This window comes from Bos mutus, chromosome 6, assembly GCF_027580195.1.
Source record: "Bos mutus isolate GX-2022 chromosome 6, NWIPB_WYAK_1.1, whole genome shotgun sequence".
In the NCBI taxonomy this organism is placed as follows: Eukaryota; Metazoa; Chordata; class Mammalia; order Artiodactyla; family Bovidae; genus Bos; species Bos mutus.
The window spans coordinates 72,550,765-72,556,524 of NC_091622.1; positions in this window are offsets into that span (position 1 = coordinate 72,550,765).

Sequence of the window (5,760 nt, forward strand, 5' to 3'; positions counted from 1 at the left end):
GCCACCTGGGAATCCCTCTTTGTTATATAACACCTTGCTTTTGCTTTTGTTGGTTCTGCAGTCTTTGTAAGGAGTACAAGTAGCTAGTTCTATCCATCTTTAACAGGGACTTCAGGACTGGATTGAGGTCTCTAACTGGGTTACAGACCGGGTATCAGAATGGTTAACAGCAAGGTCTGTTTTGGGTTGCTGCCCCTTTAGACCTTGGCCCCATTGCTGCCTTTTGGCCTTACATTGGCTATTCCAAATCCTGAAAGATGATGCTGTGAAAGTGCTGCACTCAATATGCCAGCAAATTTGGAAAACTCAGCAGTGGCCACAGGACTGGAAAAGGTCAGTTTTCATTCCAATCCCAAAGAAAGGCAATGCCAAAGAATGCTCAAACTACCGCACAATTGCACTCATCTCGCACGCTAGTAAAGTAATGCTCAAAATTCTCCAAGCCAGGCTTCAGCAATATGTGAACCGTGAACTTCCTGATGTTCAAGCTGGTTTTAGAAAAGGCAGAGGAACCAGAGATCAAATTGCCAACATCCGCTGGATCATGGAAAAAACAAGGGAGTTCCAGAAAAACATCTATTTCTGCTTTATTGACTATGCCAAAGCCTTGGACTGCGTGGATCACAATAAACTGTGGAAAATTCTGAAAGAGATGGGAATACCAGACCACCTGATCTGCCTCTTGAGAAATTTGTATGCAGGTCAGGAAGCAACAGTTAGAACTGGACATGGAACAACAGACTGGTTCCAAGTAGGAAAAGGAGTTAGTCAAGGCTGTATATTGTCACCCTGTTTATTTAACTTATATGCAGAGTACATCATGAGAAACGCTGGACTGGAAGAAACACAGGCTGGAATCAAGATTGTTGGGAGAAATATCAATAACCTCAGATATGCAGATGACACCACCCTTATGGCAGAAAGTGAAGGAGAACTAAAGAGCCTCTTGATGAAAGTGAAAGAGAAGAGTGAAAAAGTTGGCTTAAAGCTCAACATTCAGAAAACGAAGATCATGGCATCCGGTCCCACCACTTCATGGGAAATAGATGGGGAAACAGTGGAAACAGTGTCAGACTTTATTTTTCTGGGCTCCAAAATCACTGCAGATGGTGACTGCAGCCATGAAATTAAAAGATGCTTACTCCTTGGAAGGAAAGTTATGACCAACCTAGATAGCAGAGACATTACTTTGCCAACAAAGGTTCATCTAGTCAAGGCTATGGTTTTTCCATTAGTCATGTATGGATGTGAGAGTTGGACTGTGAAGAAGGCTGAGCGCTGAAGAATTGATGGTTTTGAACTGTTGTGTTGGAGAAGACTCTTGAGAGTCCCTTGGACTGCAAGGAGATCAAGCCAGTCCATTCTGAAGGAGATCAGCCCTGGGATTTCTTTGGAAGGAATGATGCTAAAGCTGAAACTCCAGTACTTTGGCCACCTCATGCGAAGAGTTGACTCATTGGAAAAGACTGATGCTGGGAGGGATTGGGGGCAGGAGGAGAAGGGGATGACAGAGGATGAGATGGCTGGATGGCACCACTGACTTGATGGATGTGAGTCTGAGTGAACTCTGGGAGTTGGTGAGGGACAGGGAGGCCTGGAATGCTGCGATTCATGGGGTCTCAAAGAGTCGGACACGACTGAGCGACTGATCTGATCTGATGGCTCCTTCATAGTCCCCACCCATAGCCCCTGCCCTGGGCTGCCCACAGGCCTATGAACTCGTGGCTGCATTTGCATAGGTCACTACCCAAACCAGAGCACAGGCAGTCCTGCCCCTGTACCTCCATAGGGCAAGAGGAGTATGCTTGGTGTCCCATACCCAAATTAGCCCTTGGGGTGAGCTGCAAGCACTGTGAACTGACTGGATTACGGGTGGCTGGCAGAGTGGGAAATTGTGAGGCTTGGGGTGTGCCTGAGGTAGCATGAGCCATAATCCTTACTGACAAGTCCAGGACAAGGGACCTCTGATAACAGTATTTCTCATTCCAGCTCTCTCCGGCTCACCCCTGCTCAACTCCCACGAGATCCTGCGAGATCAGGCTGTGTCTGGCAAGAGTAGGTGGCAGTACCTCGGCCCTTGTTTTCCCACCTTTACTTTATCCACTACCATCTTCTTCGTGCTTCCATGTCTGGACTCAGCCATGCTTTCCATATCATCTCCTGTAGCCACAAAGTGTACCCTGGAGGCTCCATCATGCTCTGCTTCTCTTTGTGGGAAATCCCACATTTCACCTACTTACACCAGGCCCCCAGAAGAAAGCATTCCTAACTGAGGGGCTTGGCGAAGAACCCTGCCCCATCATAGTGTGCTGGCACTTGGGCTGGATCAGAAAGAGAGAGCAATGCTCTGTGGCTGTTCAGCAGTGGAGAGGGGCCAGGTATTGGTAGTGATGGTCTCCTGGGATGACTTGTGGGCCCTGGCTGCTGCCAGGCCCTGCTGGGACAGGTGACCCTGCAACAAAGAAATGGTGTGTTTTGAGTCGCTGTGGCTTTGGACCTTGGCAGATGTAGGATTGGCACCCCAGCAGCCTGCCTATAGCCTCTAAGGAAAAAAGGGAGTGTAGGCTGATTGGTTTTATCTTGGTTCCACCATTCACCAGCTTGATGATCTTGGGCAAGTTGCTTATCTTTTCTAAGCTTCAATTTCCTTATCTGTAAAATGGTAATTTACCACAATGCAATAAGTTAATGCTTGTCATGTGCTTACCGTAGGGGTGGGCACATAGGAAAAGCTCAGGTTTGCCATTAATGATTACTTTTGGGATTTTGAGGGCCTCCCTGGAAGCTCAGTGGTAAAGAATCTGCCTGTCAAGCAGGATATGCGGGTTTGATACCTGGGTTGGGAAGCTCCCCTGGAGAAGAAAATGGCAACCCGCTCTAGTATTCTTAGGAAATCATGTGGACAGAGGAGCCTGGTGGACTACAGTCCATGGGGTTGCAAAGAGTTGGACAGGACTGAGCACGCACATATAATCAATTGGGCTTTTGAATAACCACTGAATATAATTAAACTTTTTTTTAAGGTGGCACAACCTAAATATTGCCAGATCAATGGCAATGTTTATCAGATTTTAAAAAGTTGATCCCTTAAGAAAATCCTTCTCAAAACCCTGATCTATAAAGCTGATAAAAATCTATGTAAAGCTGAGCTCCTCTGCTTGAAGAGGGTCTGGCTCACCTAGCCATCCTTTTACCTTCCCAGTTTTGAGTCGTGTTTGATAAAGTTGGCGTGAAAACCAGTCTACAGTACTGCGAGTCAGGCTCCTTTCCAGGCTTCCCCTAGCTACCTCCTGCAAGAGGGTTAATAGAAGCACCTCTTAACAGTGTCAAAGTCAGGCTATAATTTTCTTATTTCAGTTTCTCCATGTACAAAATGGAAAAGATAATGGCAGCTTTGTTGTGACAGTGAATTAGATAATGTCTGAACTATTTTGAGCTTTTGGGGATCAGCTTTAGGGGACAAAGACCCTTGTTATCTCTAATTTCTAGCTTGTTTTTTAAATATGGCATTCTAAACACACTACTTAAAAATGAGTCAAACACTTATTTCTGTGTAATCTCAGAATAGAATGGAAGAAGTGACTCAACCATCCAGGAAAAAAAGGACTCTAGTTAATTGAGAAGAGATTTTGAATTAGAGTTATTCAGAAAATCTGTTGAGAAACCAGGAAAGAGAAGATCTACAGAAAGCTGTCTATAAAGCTGCAATGTAATCTGTAATGTAGCCTTATAATATTATAATATGCTGCATTTCTTGTAATTTAATGTCCTTTGCTGAGGCCTGAGACAGACCCTTTCTATCGGCTCCCTATTCCAGTCTGACTAGTTTCACAGCCAGGCCTGAAATAATCATTCTGCAGTGCGGAAATGGGAAGTGAGAAGGCAATTGTGTTATCAGAATACATTCTGTTGTTAGTCTTGAGTTTGGTCCTGTTTCCATAACATCAGAGGAAGTCTGTAGCTTATTTGAGCATTGGAAGAATAGAAATAATAACACCGATATCAAAAGACTTGCTACAAAGATTATATGAGAAATACATAAAAAGCATAATGTGTGATAGCATAGTAAGTAGTAGATAACTATTTTAAACATCCGTATTTATTAAAATTTCTAAAAATAAAAAAAATTTCTAAAAATCAAGTTATAATTGACATTATTTTTAGGGATTTAGTGTAATGTTTCCATATTTATATTTCATTTTGCATATATACATTGCAAAATGATTACCCCAACAAGTCCAGTTAACATCTATTGCCATACTTCATTACAAAAATTTTCCCCATGTGGTGAAAACTTTCAGGATCCTCTAGCTAGGTAACTTTCAAATATTCAATATATTAATAGTATTATTAACTACAGTCACCAAGCTGTATACCACAGTCTCATGACTTAAACATTTTATAACTGAAAATGTGTACTTTTTGATCCCTTTCATCCATTTCATTGACAACCCCCCACCCCCGTCTCACTTCAGGCAACCACCAATCTGTTCTCCATATCAATGAGATTTGTTGTTGTTGTTGTTGTTGGTTTTGATTCCATATTCCATATGTTGTTGTTGGTTTGGGTCCATATGTAAATGAGATTGTATTGTATTTATCTTTTTCTATCTGACTTATTTCACTCAGCATAGTGCTCTCCAGGTTTTTTCATGTTGTCAGAAATGGCACAATTTCAGTTTTTTTAATGACTGGATAATATTCCATCTCACACACACACACACACACCCCCCGCATCTATACACGTGTACCCATATATATGTATACACACATACATACTAATACCACATTTTCTTTATCCATTCATCAATGGATGTTTAGTTTTCTATGTCTTGGCTATTATAAATAATGCTACAGTGAACATGGAAGTGCATATATCTTTTCAAATTGGTGTTTTAATTTTCCTTGAATAAATACAGAAGTGGAGTTGCTGGTCATAAGATAGTTCAATTTAAAATATTTTGAGGAACCTCCATACTGCTTTTGATATTGGTTGCATCAATTTACATTCTCACCAGAGGTACACAAGGGTTCCCTTTTCACCACATCCTCACCAGTGTTTGTTATTACTTGTCTGTGCTTAGTCACTCAGTCGTGACTGACTCTCTGTGACCTCATGCTGTAGCCCACCCGGAGAAGGCAATGGCACCCCACTCCAGTACTCTTGCCTGGAGAATCCCATGGATGGAGGAGCCTGGTAGGCTGCAGTCCATGGGGTTGCTAAGAGTCGGACACGACTGAGCAACTTCACTTTGACTTTTCACTTTCATGCATTGGAGAAGGCAATGGCAACCCACTCCAGTGTTCTTGCCTGGAGAATCCCAGGGATGCAGGAGCCTGGTGGGCTACCATCTCTGGGGTCACACAGAGTCGGGCATGACTGAAGCGACTTAGCAGCAGCAGCAGCAGCAGCTGTAGCCCACCAGGCTCCTCTGCTTATGGGGATTCTCCAGGCAAAAATTCTGGAGTGGGTATTACCGTCTGAACCACTATTTGCTTTTTTGGTAATAACAATTATAACAAGTTGTAGCTCAAATGGTAAAGAATCTGCCTGCAATGCAGAAGACCAGAGTTTGATCCCTGGATCGGGAAGATCCTCTGGAGAAAGGAATGGAAATCCACTCCAGTATTCTTACCTGGAGAATCCCATGGACAGAGGAGCCTGGCGGGCTACATTCTGTGGGGTCACAAAGGGTTGGACACAACTGAGCAACTAATACACACACACACACACACACATGAAGTGATACTGCATTGTGG